This window comes from Gallus gallus, chromosome 18 (genome assembly GCF_016699485.2).
Source record: "Gallus gallus isolate bGalGal1 chromosome 18, bGalGal1.mat.broiler.GRCg7b, whole genome shotgun sequence".
NCBI classification, from domain to species: Eukaryota; Metazoa; Chordata; class Aves; order Galliformes; family Phasianidae; genus Gallus; species Gallus gallus.
In genome coordinates, this window is record NC_052549.1 from 4,303,936 (window position 1) to 4,323,581 (window position 19,646).

Below are 19,646 nucleotides of genomic sequence, written 5' to 3' on the forward strand. Positions count from 1 at the left end.
ATGCTGGGGGGTTCCCTGTCTGTAGCAGGGCCACCTTCTCGCCCTGTGCCCACCCACGCTTCGGGGCTGTTCAGAGATGCTGGTGGCCTCACATCATTGCTGCACTGCTGTGTCCTGATGTACGAGCAGCTTGAGAGAAGAGGGATGGAGTTGGGGTTACTCCTGATGTTGGAGGCACAAGTCACTCCTGCTGTGAGCTTAGTGGGGTTACAGAGCTCTCGTCAGCCCCATAAAAAGAAGCAAGGTTTTGTATGGAAAGTTAATGTTGTTCTCTGAAATAGGCAGGTCTGGGGGCACACAAAGCCTTCCTAAGGCAAGAAAAACGCCCTGTTCCTGTGGTTACAAAGCCCTCATCTGAGAAGACGTGTAATTTCAGGAAGCACAGAGCTAATTACTTTCATTCACATTACTGTAATGTTTTCAGGAACAAAAATCTAAGCCGGTTTTCAAGATTAATATTATTACTCTAAAAAAAAAAAAAAAAAAAAAAAAGAAAGCCTGAAGTTAGAAAAGTTTTCAGCCCAGGAACTGGCCTCAGGCTGGCTTTCTCTAAGTACACTGCCTGGCGGTAGAGCCCAGCATGGGGAATCCTCGCATCATAGGATGCAGATACGTTTGGGCTGCCCCATGGGGAGGGCTGGGACAGGAGGGGATGAAGGCTCCGTGTGACAAACCATAGAGATGTTTGTAGCTGCTGGAAGTTGTGCTGCTTCTCCAGAAGCCAGGCTGTGTACTGCTGTCCTGAGCGCGGTCTGCAGGGCCGTCATTTAACAAGCTAAGCATGCAGCAGAGGTCAGGAATTACCGCAGTCAGTGAGCACATTCTTCAGGATGCTGCTGGAGAGGGGGAGCAGAGGTTGCAGTAAATGCTCGGGGGGGCTGCCAAGGTCAGGAACGCTGTCTGAAGGCTCAGTCCTGGCCAGCAGGTCTGGCTCTGGGTGAGCTGGAGCTGCTCCCCATGCGTGCTGGGACGGCGCTGTGGGTCCCTGCCAGCACAGAGCCCGTGAGCATCGTCACTGCCTGCACCAGGCAGCCCTGCCGGTCGGTTTGATGTTACATCCCTGCTCTCAGGCTGTGGATTTTCTACCAGCGACTGCCAAAAGTTCCATTTTCTGCAGGGAGTGGGGGGTGGTGTGGAGAATGCCTCAAGTTTTAGACCAAACCAGCAAGTACAGAATCCCATTCAGCCTATATCTCAGGAGCTGTTTGTGTATTATTGAAGCCACTGGGAAGACCTTTAGAAAGCACGCAAGGCAACCAAACAAACCTGGAAATTCCAGCTGTTTCTCCCCAGTGATATCTGCCACTCCAAAGGGATGCCCCGGTTCAGAGTGTGGCCCCTCCATCTGGGGAGGTGCGGAGTAAATCCGAGCTGCTTGCAGCAGAGCTGCTCGTGTTTCCACTGAGGGCTGACTTTGATTTCGGCTCCTGTTTTCCCTGGAAAGCAAACAGTCTTGTTTCTCTTGGATATAATAGGTTTAGGGAATGCCAGAAGGTTTCTCGTTTCACGGTTGTCTGGCTTCTAGGCGTGTGAGCAGCACTGTTGCTCAGAGGCTGTTCTGCTCCAGCTGAGGACTGGAGCCCATCACGCTGGCTGAGCTCTGGAAGCATTTTTGGCTCTGCCATGGGGCAGCAGAGCCTGCGACCCTCACCCCCTCTTTGTGTTGGCCACCACAGTCCTGCTGGTTATATCCAGGAGATTACTCTTAGCCCCTGTCTGTTTCCAAAGCAGCACAGTCTGAGGCTGCAGTGTGTTGCATTGGTAGGAGTTTTGTACACCTGGCTGTGACTGAAATGGACGCAGTTGGAGGATTCAGCACCTACTGGCTTTAGAATTAAAGGCTAATTTTGTCTAACTTGAATGTAACTTGTGTAGGCATGTAAGGCTTGTGGTGGTTCATGGCATTCTTTGTACTGCAGTATCACGTCAGGCTGCAATTGGGATCTTGCTAAAAAGACCACGCAGAGCAATGTAATGAGAAATGATGGGAGACCATGCAGGACTTTGTCATTGTGACTTCCTGAGCAGGGCATCCGAGGGGCAGAATCACTTCTGGGAAAAGGTGAAACCATGCATTAGATGTAATGCTGACCTCCTGGAAGACAGCACAAGAATGTGTAGTTCAAAGGCATTTGTGTGGTTGCATCTCTCTGTGTGCTCTCCCATCTGTTTGGTGGCCAGCAAACCTGGTCCTTTGGAGGATGTACTGAAAGAGAAGGTCAGTGCCTTATTGGCTGTCCCCATGGAGTGGTCTCATCCCTCTGTGTGCACAGAGGGGAAGGTATGGCCGTGCTGTCTTAAACACTATAACTGCTTCCTGAGAAACAGTGAAAAAGATGCATGAAGCCACGAGAACCTCTCAAACCTCAGAAATGTTTTTGTAAGCAGTAAGTAAATGCAAGAGATGATGAAGGAAACCTTCGTTTTTCCTTTCTTGCTCTTTCTGGTGAGACAGCCTTTGCTTGTAAGGATGAGAATTCGTCTGCTCTGAAATTTATGGCTTCTGTGTCCTTATTTTCATGAACTGTGGGTACTTTCCATGAGCTGCCTGAATGAACGAGGAGCAACACTGCTCCCAACACGAGCTCTCAGAGTTCAGCATCCCCAATGTGATACAACCTTCTGCACAGGCTTTTAATTACCTCGTGATGATCAGCCCAGAAGATCCCATCGGACCAATTAAAAATGTGCACTCTGCTGAAGGATGTGTCAATGCAAAGCCCTTTTGGCCCCGCAGGCTGAGGATGTGCCCCAACAAGGTGGGGAGAAGCGTCCAGCTTTTTGTCCCAAGCTCTTCTCCTATTTCAGGACCGTCTATAAAGCAACTGCTAAGCAATGGGAAATCATCTGGAATGAAAGAGCAGTTACAGATAACAGTTCTTTATCGGCGTTACTTCCTTATTTTGGAGACATTCTGTTAATGATTTTATGCGCTTGATTATTTTTTAACTGACAACACCGTCTTCCCTTCCCAGGGCTGAGGCCCTGAGCTGTATGGGCTGCGGCTTTTCTGTCTTTTTTTCTGTATTTTAGGGAACCAAGTGTTGCTTATGGAGGTACAGCACAAACTGTGCCCAGGAACACGTGTACACTCCCACACTGCCCACCAGCGTGTTATAGAATCATAGAATGGTTTGGGTTGGAAGGGACCTCAAGGATCATGAAGCTCCAACCCCTCTGCCATAGGCAGGGCCACCAACCTCCACGTTTAATACCAGCCCAGGCTGCCCAGGGCCCCATCCAACCTGGCCTTGAACACCTCCAGGGATGGGGCATCCACAGCCTCTCTGGGCCCCTTCTTAGCCCTCGTCTTGTTTGCTGCTACATTTCTACTGTGGAAGTGCTGGGGGAACAGTGGAGCTTTGGGCTCCTATGGGACACTGTCATTGACTTGTGACTGCAGGAGTTGGTTGGGCTCCTCTCTCTCTGAATGCAACAGAGGTTTCTGTTGGGTTCCTGTTGGTGACCAGCTGATTGCATGGCGTGCTGTGGCAGTGGTTGACTGGAGTGTGCTGCAGCCCTGGAGCCTTAAAACTCAACCATAGATCTGCCTCTTTATTTTGAGTGCTCCTGAGAAATGCATCATTTGCTGCTTTCTGCCTCTGCTACCCTCTGAGCAGTGTAAAAAGGAAGGGAAGTGTGGTGAGAGTGTTCTTGCTGAGTATAGTTTCCTTTATGGCTGACACAGGAAGTCTGAAAGCTATTTATTGTTTGTTTGTTTGTTTTCCTTGCAAAAGGAACGTCTAATTCAATTTCTTCCCTGGAAGAGTATAGGGCACCTGGGAAGCTCACCCTATTCGGGATCATGAAGATGGAATCAGCTGCACAATGAAAATGCTGCTTGTTTCCCTCCCCGTGTGCCCTGGAGATGCTCCCTGGCTGTTGGGCTTTCTTGGCACAGAGGAAGAGCATTGTGGGCTCCTTTGTACTGGAGAACAAACTGATCCAAATCAGAGCATCGGAGGTCGAGTGGTGTTGAGTGCTCCCGTGCTCCAAATGTCCCCGTGTTGCAGGGGATGTATTCACTCACTCAGATCCACAGGAACGGACACACAGTGAAACTCTGCTGGGTGAAATGGGGAATATCAGGAGATTTCCTTGCTAGCATAAGGAGTGCCTGTTCTCCCCAGGCCTCCTGGCCGTGACCCCCCCTGCTCGGAGCGGCTGTAACCTCGGGCGGTGCTGTGGTCCCCTCGGTCCCCCCTTGCTGGCACAGTCCCAGCCGGTCCCCAGCCCTGGGGGCTCACGTTGTCCGCGCTGCCACTCCTGTGCAAAGCAGGATGGCCATCCAGCGGCTGATGCTGGGACTGCCCAGGAGCTTCTTAACCCCGACCTGCTCCAGGAGGTGTGAGACTCCGAGCCTTACCTGCGGCCAGCAGCACGCTCAACGGAAATGCGGCACAGCGCCCACGCTGCAAAATTGCAATGAGAAAGCCTTGTTCGATCGTGCGTGCTCTGGGGCAGAATAGCCCTCGATGGGCTATTTTTCTACTTTTGGTTTTGTTTTGTGTTGATATTGAAAATACACTGTTGGAGTAGTTGGCTCTCCTGTCTGGAAATGCGTGGGTGCCACATGGACTGCTGCTTCTGCTCGGGTTAGGGTTGGTTCCTCATTTGGCAGCCAGAGGATACTGTTCTTTCCTGATGCTTTTGTTTTCTTCTAAGCAAATAGTAGGGACTTCTGAATGCCTAGGAAATAACTTCTGCTTAAGCTTTTGTTGGTGTGTTTTCATAGCGATGAGCACAACATGATTGTGTGCCGGGATTTTACAGTCTCTTAACAATGGTACTTAGGGAAAGGTTGTAAACTAAGAGGGGAATTTTAGATTAGATCTTGGAAGGAAATTGCTTATTCAGAGAATGGTGAGGCCCTGGCACTGCTGCCCAGAGAAGTGGGTGCCCCGTCCCTGGAGGTGCCCAAGGTCATGGATGGGCTCTGGGCAGCTGAATCTTCTGACCCTTTTCAGAAAGGAGGAAGAAGATTAATGCCTTGCAAGCATATTTCTACAAGTATGTAAGAGTGAGCTTTTGGGCAGCTGCTGTTGAGATGGCACGTTAATGCTCCATCATCTAAAATTCCCCCAGAACTAAGAAAGAAAGTGAAAATCTGAGGCTGAGTGCCTTATTGTCCTTGAAACATGGTCAGGGACTTTGCTTCTGCCTTCTCACTTGGAAAGAAACTGGGTGAGAGGCTCTCCCAGCAGCACTCAGCCCCTGGGATGCTACAGGGACGGGGCAGCATCTCAGCACCACTACCCCAGGGTAGTGGTGGTTCCCCATCTGTGTCCTGATGTTTCTGTGCAGACCCCCCCTGGCTTCTTCCCCAGCTCCAGGCACTCTCAGCTCAAGTGCTGCATGGCTTTTGCTTGTTTCCTCTTTGCTGTAAGAGATGGCAGCACAGTGAGGTCCCGGGGCAGCACAGGTTTGGTTTCTGGGGTACGGCTTGAGTAGGGGATGCAGCTGTGCTCTGCTGCTGCCGTTTGTGTCCTGTGGTCTGGCTGTGTAAACACTGCAGACAGCCACACGTGTCTGCTGGAGCCACATGGAAGGAGTGGCGTTTTCACATTAATGACACCTTTAGATTCTGATCGGCTCTCAGGGTGATGAACGCTGAGCCAGAGGCCGTGGTGTTTAGAGCAGGCTGAGCTCTGAAGGCATGGACTGCAGGTGCTTCCAATTGAGAAAGACTTTGGAACATCTCAGTCTGGTTTCTCAGTGCCCCCAGGGGCTGTAGATTTCTTCAGACACAAAAGGAGCCAGTTTGAGTTACCCCTTTGGGTTTATGCAGACTTACAAGAAAACAACCACTACCGAGCAATAGCTGAAATAAAGCTGCTGGTAGGAATGCAGCTTTTCTCACATGAGCATGCAGATATTTGGTTGCAAGGAAGGCTGCAATGAAGTATTGGGGAAAAACAGGAGTAGATCCCATAACAGTCACTCCAGCCCCTTTTTTCTCCATCTGTCTCCTAAATATCACTCTGTGGTTCAGTTTCCCCTTTGTCCACTTAATGATTATATCCATAATAACCCAGGCTTGCAGTGTAACTCCTCTCTCCCTTTCTGCATATAGCCATCTCAAGCTGCTGTGCCAGCTAATGCTTAGCTTGGTTATCAACTCATTGAGATTGAGGCTTTTTGATGTGTTTCCACTCCTGCTTTCACCATGGGCTGGGGGTTAAGGGTTTAACACTATTACACTGTAAGAGTATACAACATATTACTTTGTTTTGGCTGTATTTGCTCCCCCAACTCCATAGTAGGGATGACGAACTTTCAGAAGAAAACCAACCAAAACCAGTATTTGTTTGGCAATGGCCAAGGCCTGTAGATGTGCAACTGGTTTTTGTGACCTTAAAACTTCATGCCAGTGATCCAGATCTGGTTGGTTGCACAAAAATGTGCACCTGCCAGTTCCAGCAAAGAGTTGTCCTTGGGGAAGTGGTGCTAACAGGGCTGAGGAGAGGAAGGTCCCCATTGGAGCACTGCAGAGCAGCTGTGCAGGCAGCCCTGGTCGCACACCCCGTGGGAGCCTGGTGGCTGTGAACTGCTGCTTCCTAACCTGGAGCCTTTCACCCTTTGCAACTCACAGTGCTCCGGTTTGCTATCCTCATCTCTACAGCTGATCTCAGCAGCTGTGATGGGATGATTTCATGATTACCTGCAGGTTGTGCGTGGTGCCAGCGTGCGTCTCTCGCTCTGTAGTATCCAAGTTTCCAAGTAGTATCCAAGAATTGATTTACCTTTGCAGGGGAAAATAAGAGAAGGACTTGGTTTGCACTTCCAGCTTCACTGAGAGGTGAGGGAAAGCTGTCTTTGTTCCTGGGCAGTGTATGAGAGCACTGAGCACACATAAGGGAAACCTTTTGTGATGGAATTATTTCCTGGATCTTTCCTTTTCAGAGGGCTATGCAGAAAAGGAGACTTTATCCAGATAATGCCTGCAGGCAGATATTGCGTGCGTGGGATGGATGGTGCAATGAAGAAGCACTTAGGAAAATTGGATGTCGTTGTGTCATGTGGAAGCACGAACCCTTCTGGGGAATGGAGCTGAGGGAGATGGGGGCTCTGGGGGCCCTGACTCCATTCCTGATGGGCTCTTTTAGTTGTTGGTGTTTCGCTGTCGTTTTGTGATGTGAGTTTCAATAATTTCTGGGTTTGGACCAACTTCATGATGCATTAAATGAACCCTGTATTATAGCTTGGATGTTTCATAAGTGTTTCTAATTATTCTTATGTAGGGAGGTATTAAACAGCATAATTATTTGCGTGTGATTTTTGTGTGGAAAATCCAAAAATGGTGCCTTTTGGCTAACCTCATTCCTTCTCATTTCTCAAAAGCTTTGGGCTGTTTGAATTCACGCTTGCTGATTCCATCTTCCTGTCCAGTTTTTAGGTGTTTGTTTCTCCAGCGCACTCTTCCAGTCAGAGAAAGGAAATGAGACTGGAACCATAATTCTGGTTAAAAAGTAGTTTGTTTTTATTGGAGATACAGATCATTTGTCTTGGTGCCTGCTCTACTGACTTGGGCTGAATCCCGACATCTAATTTATATATACGTGACTATCAGCCTTGTGAGTAAGTGTATCAATGCATATCAGTAAGTGCATATGAGGTAGCAGTTTGAAGACTTCCTGGGCTGGAGTGTGCATTGAAGCACAGTGTTTGAGCTCCCGTTGGCCCTTTTCTCCATAAATAAGGTGGGTACACACTGAGTTTTAGTTGGTTCTCTTTGTCCATCCTCATACTTTCTGATGTTCTGTTCCACTTTGTAGCTCAGTTCTACCTGCAGTTATGTTTTTAGCATACATCTCATAATCTCAGTGTCTATCTTGAATGGCTAATAGTGAATTGAGAGCTGACAGCTGTGCCAAGGGATGGTTGGACACTGTGTCAGTAGCCCGTGCTGCCTCCCTTCTGTTCCCTTTTGGCAGAAGTCTTCTGATCGTGCCTTCACACAAGTGCATTTGGGTAATAGATCTCTTTCATTTTAATAAGCGAAAAGCTGGAGGCAGTAGTGGCTGCTTGAGATCTATGCCTGTTCCTAAAGCAGGAAGGAAAAATGAAAGTCTGCATTTTTGTTTCATCCCTTCTTGGAAGCAATCTTGGAGAACGCTGAGAGTATGAGTTCCCCGAAGTTGCTCATCTGCATATTTTTCTCTGAAACTCCAGTCTCTTCCATGTAGAGCAACTGGCAAGACTGACTAAAAACGGTGGCAAGAATGATAGCAGCAAGTCAAACACATGGTGAGTGAGCTGATCCCCCTGAGGGGTCTGACCCATAGATTGCCAGCATTTAGCTGTGCTTTATGGGAAAGAAACATCTTTATAGATGGGAACAGATGGAAAGGCTTCAGAAAATGAATGTCAATGTCAGGCGAAGTTGTGCAAGTCCTCAGAGGGCTGCAGTTATGTCTAATGGAGGCAAGAAAACAAATCAGTTCCCTTAGCAAGAGATTTTGGTATGAAAAGGTCAACTGAGAACAACAGAAATCCATTTGGGCAAATGGATCAAAGCCATCTTCTTCTTGCCAGGGAAGGGAAGCTGTGCACAGATGAGGAAGCCCAAAGGCTGCTTACAGGTTCAGGGCAAAGGGGTCCTGCAGGAGCTCCCCTGCTCAGCAACAGCCCCTATCTGCATCCTCCTCCTCACCTCCTATTTGGATACCACGAAGGCATCCATCCGAAGGGGTGGGAAAATGGCAACAGTAGGATGGGTACTTCGGGGTGCATCAGCTATGAGGTTTTGCCTGGAGGTGGTCCATGAGTGAAGCATGGTGCAATCCACCTGATGTTCACTGTGAGGTAGGACAAAGCTCATCTTGCTGTGAGGACTGCCTGGTGCAGGTTTCACACTTCTGCTCAGCCTGAAGTAGTTTGTGCTCTCAAGTTCTCATGCTCTGACAGATCATGTCAATAAAAATGCTGTTTCAGTAGTTCCTCTGCTTAAAAAACCTTGTCACTCCATTTGTCTAAATGTGACCAACTCTCCAACCCAAACATCCTTAATGCAACTCCTGCATTCCTTCAGCCTGATTTAATTAGCTGCGATATAATGAAGAATTAAATTCTCCTTTACTGAGTTGAATGCATTCCATTTCAACTGCAGAGAATAGTTTCATCCATGTCAGACATGAAATTAAACTCTTCTGATGTTTAGATGTCTCCTTGCAGAGTGGGAAGGTTGACCTTGGAGGTGGCTTCCCTTTGTGGTGGGTATGTTGTCGTTGGCTCTTCTTTGCACTGGCACTCAGGTGCCTCATCAACAAACAGTAAGGAATAATGCATGTTTCAGGATATCTTTCCTTAATTAACCAGAGGAAGGAGTTCATGGGGGGGGGGGGGAATGATCTGTAGGGATTTTTCTCTGCCTCTGAGTACAATACCCTCTTGACAGCAGCTAGCTCACACAGTCTGTCAGCTAGCAAAAGTGCTTCGCTCACTGCTTCCTTCCTCAGAAACGATTTCCTGAGCTTCTTGGCAAGAAGAAATAGAAAGCAGAGTAGCTTCCCTACCATCTGGGCAAGAGTCTTGTTTATACGTTGGTGTAAAGATTAACCTGCCATGGAAAGAAGTACCACTTCTGATGTTCTCCAGTGAATCTTGTCTGAGAGATGCAGGTGGCCATGCAGTTACTTCATCTGCCTGCATTAGTTCATACAGTTTCATGTCTCCCAGCATTGTTTGAATAAACAACTGTGATGATTCAGACTGGGAAGTGATTTGCTGATGGCAGCTCCACAAGAATTGGAGTTGAAAGGGATTTCATGTTTACCCATGTGATTACTCCAGTGTGACCTCAGAGCACAATGTCCTTTGTCTAAGAAAAATCTCCATACTCATCTTTTCAAGCCATGGTCTTGCTTGAGATGTAACTGTTAGAGCAGATCACCTTGAGTGTGGTCATACAGCATGTATGGGACAGTCAGGGGATCGGGCCTAGCCAACATGGGTTCATGGAAGGCAGATCTTCTATGACTGGGTGGCCCTTCTGTTGAATAAGGGAAATCTACCTAGACTTTAGTAAAGCCTTTGACTCTGCCTCCCACAATACTCTCCTGGAGGAACTGGCAGCCTGTGGCTCGGATGGGTGTGCTGTTTGCTGGGTAAAGAACTGGCAGGAGGGCTGAGCCCAGAGAGTGGTGGGGAATGGAGTTACATACCGGTCATGAGTGGTGTTCCTCATATCAGTATTGGGACCTGTCCTGTTTGATATCTTTATTGATGACCTGGATGAGGGGATCGAGTGCACCCACAGTAAGTTGGCAGATGACACCTAGTGGGGAGGAAGTGTCAATCAGCCTGAGGATGGGAAGGTCCTACAGAGGAACCTGGATGGGCTGATCGCCTGAAATGATGTATCTGAGCTTCAGTGAGCCTTCTTGCAAGGTAACTGTTGGAGAGAATGTGTGAATCCCTTGTGGTGTCATGAAGATGTGGTGTGGTGTTGCTTGGCTCCCATGCTAGTGGGTGCAATAGCCATTGAGGTGTTTGGGCTATGTGGGGTGGATGGTCCCTGTCTCTTCAGGGTTCTTAATACCTTGAACGAAGCAGTGGCAATACCTTAGAGAAGCATGGGAACTTCTTATGTCACTGGACTGCAGTGCAACACAGGAGATCAGAGAAGTGTTAAAAATTTCTACCTTTTGTTCCAGGGCTGTGGTAACTTTCCCTGAGAGTTACATCCTTATCACACAAATGCTATTCTTATAATTGGCCAGATTAGCGGCAATGGTTAGATATGGTACACCCTTTGTAACTCATGTTATGAGCGTTGTATGACTCATATTTTATAGTTCCAGATGGTTTTGTTGGCAGTGACTGCAGGGAAATGCTGCGTCCAGGGACATCTGGAGAGATTACTCAGGGCAAGTAAGATATTGGGAAGCAGCAGCCCCTCTAAAGCGTCAGTAATTCCCCCCCCAAGTGGCCATACTGCAACCAGCAAGCCTTAATCACTGGCCAGAGTTGGTGGAGCATGTAAAGAAGGATTCAGAAGTCTGGCTCTGCTGAGCTTCTGGCCTGCCTGAGGTGATGGCTTTGGCTTGTGAGCTGCTGTCCAGGCTGCCCTAAGAAGAGGTCCATAGTGCTGGGGCAGAATCAGAGAGACAACAGGCAGAAATCTGTGTGTGGTCTTGGGGTTGTTTCCTTGGTTTTGCTCCCTGCAGTCTGTCTCCATCTCTGTGTTCTCCACCAGGAGAACAAAACCCAAGACCTGGCTGCTCACATACCCAGGCTCTCCCATGCAGAACAGCTCACCATGTCCAGCAGCAGGGAAGTTGCAGAGCAGGTAGAAAAACATGTGCAAATAAGCCTCACCTACATGGTTTTCAAGATGATAAATAGGTGAAGGCAAATGAGCCCTGTTGCACACATTCCTCAGTGGTAACTCCTTTAAGTAACTGCTTTAGTAAGAATTGGCCTGTGCAGAGAGGACAGCTGCTCTTGGAAGGTTGTGTGTGAGTCCCAGCAGACTGAGAAGCTATAGGTCAAATCTGCAATCAGGTGGTGCTAGACTTAAAGAGCACAGAGGAAAAAAAAGTACAGAAGCCTTATCCAAAGCATGTAGGAATTTTGGAGAGGGAGGTGTCCTGGACTAAAGCTAACACTAGGTGGAAAAAGAGAAGAAAGAAATTGTAGATGTAAGGGCAAATTGAAAAGAGATATCAGTTCAACTTTGTGCATCATGGGTTCTCAGCCAGAGCCAGAACAGCTGCCAGAAGTGGTAAGTGGTTTTTAAATGAAACAACTCCAGTTGAATGCCCTGAGTCTGGAATACAAGTGTGACAAGAGACACTCCACCCAGTGCTGGAGCTGCAGTCCTGATGCACGACTGTAGGAGCAAACTATATTGCTCACAGGTGCTCCTCTAAACAGCCGCAGTTTTTTCACAGCCTGCAAAACATGCTGAAGGCTGATCATTTATGAGCGATACCTGCTAAAAAATACCTGACGGTGGCCTTCCAGAAAGAGTGCCCTTTTCCTAGAATACTGTCAGCAAATGTAATGAGTTTTTAATGTGCTTTCCATTTGTGAGCCAGATAATAGAAGCAGGTACAAAGTGCAAGCACTGCCTTGAGCTAAGGCAATGAATTGCTCTTCCCAGAAGACGCAGCCAAGTCGAGAGCAACGGGCAGAAAAAGGAAAGAAATGAGGTCAGTTCTTCCTCGGTCATCTTGCTATTGTGGCCCTGTACTGCACAGGTCAGTAATTAACATCGATGCTAATGGCCCATTTTGTTTTGTTTCCTTCCTCCTAACCCATTGCCTGAAAAAGCAAGTTCTAAGAAAAAGAAAGAGACATTATGGCATAACTGGCAAAGGACAAGGGAAGAGCCACTGGTGTCATCTGTCTGGAAGTCTGTAAAGCTTTTGCCAAGGTCTCCCACAGAATCCATTCTAAATTAGAAATATCTGAATTCGCTGGATGCTCCATTTGATGATTCAGAAACTGGCTGTGAAATTGCTCCTAGAGGGCAGAGGTCTCAGAGGCTCAATGTCTGCATGGAGACCAGTGACAAATGGTGTCCTTCTGGGATCGGTATTGGGGCTGATGCTCTTAGAATCATAGAATCATAAAATTGCTCAGGTTGGAAAAGACCTTAAAGATCATCGAGTCCAACCACAACCTAACCATACCACCCTAACTAACAGCTCTCCGCTAAATCATGTCCCTGAGCAGATGAGAAGGATGGAGTTGAACAGGGAAGTGGTTTTCCATCACCAGTGGTGTCAGCTGTGGGATCTGGTGTCCCCCAGAGACACCCAGACAGACTGGAACCCTGGGCCCAGGATAACCTCATGAAGTTCAACAAAGCCAAGCACAGGGTCTGACATCTGGGTCACAGAGACCCCCCACTATCAAAGCTGGAGGATGGAAAAGGTTGTGCCCAAAAAGCCAACCACATATGGTTGCTCCAAAAGCAGCATAGCCAGCAGGTCAGGGAGGTGATCCTGCCCCTCTGCTCTGCACTGAGACCTCACCTGGAGCACTGCTGCTTGTTGGCAATGGAGGGATGTCCTGTCACTCATCCAACAGATTGGTTGTGTGCAAGTTGCGTGGGCTTAGAGGACAAAACCATGTAAGGAACTGGAAAACTGTGCCTTCAATTGAAGTTGTTGTGTATGCTAGACTGATGGAGGTTCAGGTGTTATATGTACATGAGGTTTTGCAAGTGGTATAGCAAACACACAGCACATCGTGACTTTATTTCCAAAAGATCTTGAGCCATTAACATCGGATGAGGTTTGGCAGCCCACAAGCAGACGTTGACTTCTAAAGCACTTTCCTTGTTAAGTAAGAGGTGGTGAATTTCCTCACTAAGGACAGACATAATAGCATTTTTCCTGTTTTTCAGGTACTGAATTTTTGATGAAAGGATGCAATGAAGGCTCTGTCTTTAAGGGAGCGGAGTGTCAGGAAGGGCATTATGAGAATAAACTTCCCAAAGCAGTTCTAGGTTACAGAAATTCTTTGTCTGTTCCTGAAATTATAATATAGGAAGCATATATTTCCCCCAGATTTCTGTTCCACACTTGAATTAGGTAATACAAATGTTTGGTACTTCTTTTCTGTAAAAAAATGAACTGAAGCAAAAGAGACATAAATTTCTGAGTCAAATTCTCAGAATACTGCTATCTTTTACAGCAGCACTTGAACACAGCTGCTGTGTCAGTAGGCTCAGCTTTGAGTGAAGAGTTTGGTCCTACCACAACCTCCCCACTCTGTTCTTTTCTGCAGAGGCGCAGCAAATCCCAGCAGGCAGCTTTGCTGCTGTGTTCCTTGGCTGTAGTTTGCTCCCTTGTGCTACTTGCAGCTTAACTCTGGCAATGGAAGGAAGTTTGGAAAGAAGCACAATGCTTGCTTTAGAAAGTAAATGCAACAGATTGTCCAGCAAGTGAAAGGGTTCACTGCGAGTGCATTTCTCCTGCCTTTGTTCTGTGCTTCGCCACCTGTTACCAGAAACAGCAAGTGATACCGCAGAGATAGGGGCAGGGATGGAATTCTGGAGTCCAGAAGGACACGTTTCCCAGTGGAGGTGCCACGTGCTGCACTGTGTGAGGCTGGGGCCATGGTGGCAATGGCAGCAGCTCGGGCTCACCCCAGCTCTGAGTCAGCAGAGGTCTGGGGTTGCCCTGAAACCTGTTTGTATTTCAAAGTTCACCTTGCTCAGGGCTACTTTTAATTTCCCAACGAACTGATCGTGTTGATAGCTATCCTGCCAGGCCTGCTTTTCTTCCACAGAAATAAGTCACGTCTCAATAAAGCCCAGGTGTGAAATGTGATGGGTTGGCTTGGAGCTAAGCAGCTCCAACCTGCCAACAGCAGCTCATGAATGTTAGAAACCTCTTTGCTGGGGTTCTGAGGGAGCTCTGACCATCCCTCACGTGTGCACACCTCAATCATCTGTGCTCAGTTCTGGAGCCTCTCTGCTATGGCTGTGCTCAGACCAGGGACTGAGCAGAGGAGGTGTGCAGCCCTGTGCCAAAGGGTCAAGGAGTGTCATCTGTCCGTCTGTCCTGGCAGTTCTGGGAGCATTAGGAAGTGGGGCACGTTCTGTGAAATGCTTTTGACAGAAAGCAATTCTGAGAAAGTAAGAAATAAGAGGAATGACAGTTCTCTCATGTATTCTGAAATTAGGGAGGGTAGAGAAGTGGCGATTTGATTCTTCATTGCGAAAGTTAGCATAGAAACGCAGCCAAAATCATTTCCTCTTGTTCACTCCATTCATGTGGGTGTTTGGGCAAAGGCACAAGGGCGACTCTTCATACAGCTGCCTGCTCCAATCTCAAGCCATGGGGATCAGGAGGCTTTTCACTGCAGGATACAGATTTGGCTGTCTCCTGGCTGTCCCTTGGCTTGGAGGTGTGGCCCCACAGTTTTGAGGTCCTGGGAGATGTTTACCCTTCAGTATTGTGCAGTTAGTTCATCTCAGCCGTGGGTTTGGCTCTCAGTTCCTCACTCAGCTCTATGGCTTCCCTTTCTGTGCTGTCCATTCTGCCCTTTTCCCTTGATGCTATGTTTAGTTGACTTTTGCTGGGTTCTTGAGGCAAAATTTGATTTGCCAGAGCTAAGATCCCAGCTTCCAGGATAAATCATATGCCAGGGGTGGATAGCTTGTGTGTGCTAAAGCTCTTCAATGCTGGTACGTACAGCCTGGCTGCTAGGCAAGAAAGTTTGAACATGTGGAACCATTGGGTACAACTGGTGTTATGTGCTTTTCTTTGAGAAAAGTGTTAATGGAAAGAAAATGGAGGGTCTTAGCCTGGAGAAAATGAAATAAGAAACGTGTAGAAATAAAGTAATGCAGGGCTTGGACTCGATCCTTATGGCACTCTTTGAACCCAGAGTGTCTTATGAGTGATGGCTGGGAACAGTTCCATGTGTGCTCGTTATCACTTGTTTACACTGCTCTTTTTCTGGCTTCCTTTCATTCAGTGTGTCTGAACAGGAAGATGCTGGAGCAAAGGGGTGCGTTAGCTGAGGCTTAACTCCCAGAAAAACTGATGCTGTAACTCAGATCTGCTTGTCTCATTTCTAATCTGTAAAGTGTTATTGTGTTGATTTATCTTCTCCTTTAAATTCAAAGAAATCTGTTGGTTTACGTCTTGTTCTCAAAGTTGCAGTGTTACTATAGAGAAGGCTGCTGCTTTTGTCTTTATTGGGATTGTGTGATGTAAAGATGCTGTATGGACACTCGTCCAGCACAAATACATCATGCTCTTCCTACTTTTCTTCCTTAAAAAAACATCTTCCTTATACCCCATATAAATCTGCCCTCTTATAGTTTGAAACCACTTCCCCTTGTCCTATCACACAGACCCTGCTAGAGTCTGTCCCTCTCCCTTGAGATACTGAATGGCTGCTAATGTGGAGGATATTGTCATATTTCTGCTTATTCCTCTTTGGAAGGGCTGCTGTGGCAGAGGCACTATGGACCCAGCATCATTACACCTTTCCAGTACACAGCAGATTGATTCACTGGATTTATCCAAAGGTAAATGTTTGTCATGTCAGAACTAGAGAGGCTTTATGGAAACACAGTACAGTCTGTGCAGACAGAACATGGGACATCTGACATGGGAAAGCAACTAAACTGGTTCAGATGAGAGGAAGTCTGGAACAGTCAGGGCAAGAAATTCTCCTGATATTTAAAAGCAGGTCATGCTTTGCCGAGAGTAATAAGCACTGTTTCACCTGAGCTGCAATGAGTCTCGGAATTAGGAAGATCTCTAATGGACGGAGGGCTGTGCAAACTCACTGCCCTCCCTCTGCTCCCAGCAGTGTGGCTGCAGTGCCAGACAGTGTGACAGCCAGAGCCTGGCGCTGCATCAGGTGAGCTTTGCCAGGTGCCTTTCAGCCCTCAACCTTGCAGGGATGCACTGCCCCATACCAGCTCCATGCATCAGTGCTGCTGTGCACTGAGCCAGTGTCAGGGCCCAGGTACCTGTGCACGGGGCTCACCTTGCAGGCAGACTTCTGGCAGCGACATGCTCTGCTGTGAGGATTTTCCCATGTTTTCTATCCCGTGAGCTCGCCTGGCTGGCATCGCTCCCAGGCGCCGTGTCCCACTTCCTTCAGGACTGAAAGTGAAATTGAGTTGCTTTTAAAAGCAGGGAAAGCCAGCAGCGCTCCTCCGTCTGTCTGCACTGATCGGTCTCTCCTGCAGGGCTCTGGATGTGGAGCTGCATGTCCTGAGCACACAGAACACTGCTCAGGCACAGGAGGGCTTCCTGGGACTCACACATCCTTCCAGGTAATTACGCGGTGCTCTTCTGTAAGGTCCTGTCCTACAGCTGCTCTTTTCCCTTACAAACTGCTGGTTTCCTCTTCTTAAGGAGGCATTTCAGAACAGGCACTAAAAGCATGTGTGGTGGGAGGGAAGTGATCGGCATGGTTTGTGTGTTCTCTGTGCATAAGTCAGTGCATGTGGCTCCAGTGACTACGCTGCTCTTGCCACTGCAAAAACATAACAGCTTCATGAATTAGTGCAAATCGGTGTGAGTGGCTGCAGGAGTTACAGAATAAATCTGCCCCAGCATTTCCATCTTCACAGGACTCCAAGTAATTTTCCCACATGCAGATAACTGCTATTTCTCGTTCTCATGGCTTCTCAGTGATTTTTTTTTTTTTTCTAATACCCCTTTTCCAAAATTACCATCCTGTTGTTTATATGGATAAAATCATTTGATGGGTGGGTTTTGCAGTAGACACCTTTGCAACTCTCCCTCTTTTCAGCGAGAAGCTGCCATGCATGCTGCTGCCTCTGCACCCCAAAAGGGACCTGTGGGGATCGTGGTGGCTTTGGCCACTAAACAAACAGAGAACCAAAACAGAAAGCATCAGGCAGTAAGGATATTGTTTTTTAATTACAGAAATGAAAGCATGGAAAGAGCTCATTCTACTCACCCCAGTGTGCCACAAACAGTAGAAATGCTCAGCTGTGTTCTCCTGTGGTTAATTGCAAAAGAGTTTCGTAAGAGGGATTCTGTAGGAGTATCCCCATTGCTTGCTGGAGCTGGGGGGGGACACACTGAGCTTGCAGACTAGCTCTTGCAATAGCTGTTTTGCCCCTTTCTCTGATTTTTCTCTTGTTTTTAATGTGTTGCAACGGTTTGTTGAGTGGCATTCAGCAGATCAACCAGTGAAGCTGGTACTTACAGGGTACTTACAGCAGTACTGCAGTTCTTTCATGCAAAGTCCACTGCTCTTCCAGGAGAGAGCTTCAAGTTAAAAGAAAAAGTATATAGCATCTTGGGAAGTCCTTCTTGTGCTGTAGTTTCTTTGCCTCTTTCAGCTCTACTGCTTTCTGCAAACTGTTGGAAACTTAAATCCTCTCCCACGGGACACTCAGGAGAACACAAAAGTTCTTTCTGAAACTTACAGTAACACATAAATGTTTGCCATATTGCATTACATCACCAGAACAGTTGGACCTGACCACATGACTGTATACTGAAGGGCACATTAAGCCATAAAACCTTGAGCTGAGTGTCCATGTGAGAGAGTAAGGAGGGGCAAGAGCACAGTGTTTACTACTGGAGGAGAGTGTAATGATGTGTTACGTTCAGTTGGAGGGGAAAGAGCAGGGGAGCAGCCCTGCTGTATGGGGAAAACCCATAGCCCTGTGAACACACGGGGGAAGGAAAAGTGCATTGTACTGCAATAGCTCTTTCTGAAACAAAGCCAGAATGCCTCGTTGGGGCTCTACTCACCCCTGATACTCAGCTCTTGAGGCTAAAGCTGGTACTGTATTGCTTGGGCTGGTCTGCATTTAGGGTGTGGCATTGCTTTGGTACAGCTCTGTGGCCAACTTCAGCAGTTCTGAATATGAGAATTCGTGCTGTCCTGAGAACGAAGGCGAGCAGGAAAAAAAAAAACGTGATGAAAAATGTTTTCTGTCCAAAGCAAACGTTTAATTTTAGATTTGAGTGTTTTATTGCTGACAGAAGTTTAGAATTGATGGCAGGAGGCAGCCAAGAGAGCTCCAAACAGACATCTGCCAAAACTGATACCAGGGGGAGGAGGCAGAGAGAGCTGCGTGTTTTAGAAACAAAGCAAGGAGGAGGAGAAGGAAGGAATCTTGCTGAAGGAAAGAGAATGGGAGATGTGCTGTGAACAGCACAGGAGGAAAGGAGGAAGGAGGAGGCTACAAAGAGGGAGAGAAAACAGAATGAAGGGGAACAGAATGCACAAACCTGGGACTGAAAACTTCGGGGGGAAAAAATGTTGTTTGCTATCAGATCTGTAGGCAAACAACTGCCAGCCTGTGAGCTGAGCAAATGTTCCAAGGACAAAGTTGGTGACAGCCCTTGGTGCCTGAAGAGCAGGAGGAGACAGCTACAGGCAGCTCACGCTTTGCAGAAAGGATTTAGTGAGAGCGGTGTGAAATGGCACTGAATGATTTGGTTTCTGTGCTCGTTTGGTGCTCTGGATGTTGCTGGTATCTGTGGGGCCAGGAGCAATCCCTGCAGATGGTGCATGGATGGAGCAGTGCTGCATTGCATGGAGGAATTGGTCCCCTTGCATGATGTAAAGATGCTGTATGGACACTCGTCCAGCACAAATACATTATGCTCTTCCTACTTTTCTTCCTTAAAAAACTTCTTCCTTATATCCCATATAAATCTGCCCTCTCATAGTTTAAAACCACTTCCCCTTGTCCTGTCACACAGACCCCCCTAAAGAGTCTGTCTCTCTCCCTTGAGATTCTGAAAGGTTGTTAATGTGGAGGATATTGTCATACTTCTGCTTATTGTGCCGAGCAGGACTGAGTGATCAGGTGGGGCTGCGTTGTCTGCTGGCAGCTGCAAGGGCTCCCATAGGCCTGGGATAATTAAGAAAATTATCTTAATAAAGCTTTTAATTAAAAGCCCCGAAGGGCAGAACATTTAATGTTTGCCACTGCCCCACTAGTAAGAAAACCTAAGTGATACTTCCAGGGGAATTACTGCTTTTTTCTCCTTTGGAAAGTAAAAGTTGTGTTTTATGTAAATCCCCTTTCAGTGTCATTGGAATGACCCAGGATGCTTTTCTCACTCTTTATTAAGAAATACTATGGGATTTATTTGCTTGAATTTTAATTTAGAAAACCTGATGGGGACTATATGTTCAAATTAGAAGTAAAAGCAATGTAACAGTAAATA

General features: G+C 47.4%; 1 protein-coding gene across 14 annotated transcripts in view; it reads left to right on the plus strand.

Moving 5' to 3' along the window:
- The window catches only part of CD7 (CD7 molecule), a 43,083-nt gene that overhangs the window by 8,948 nt on the left and 14,489 nt on the right, over positions 1 to 19,646 (plus strand). For 9 of the 14 annotated variants that reach the window (XM_046902012.1, XM_046902011.1, XM_046902010.1 and 6 more), the window contains exon 1: positions 16,636 to 16,756. The exons of the other annotated variants lie outside the window; for them this stretch is intronic. The gene's annotated coding sequence lies outside the window, so the exon portion shown is untranslated. Of the gene's footprint in view, positions 1 to 16,635; positions 16,757 to 19,646 lie in introns of those variants that run through there. 14 annotated transcript variants of the gene reach the window in all.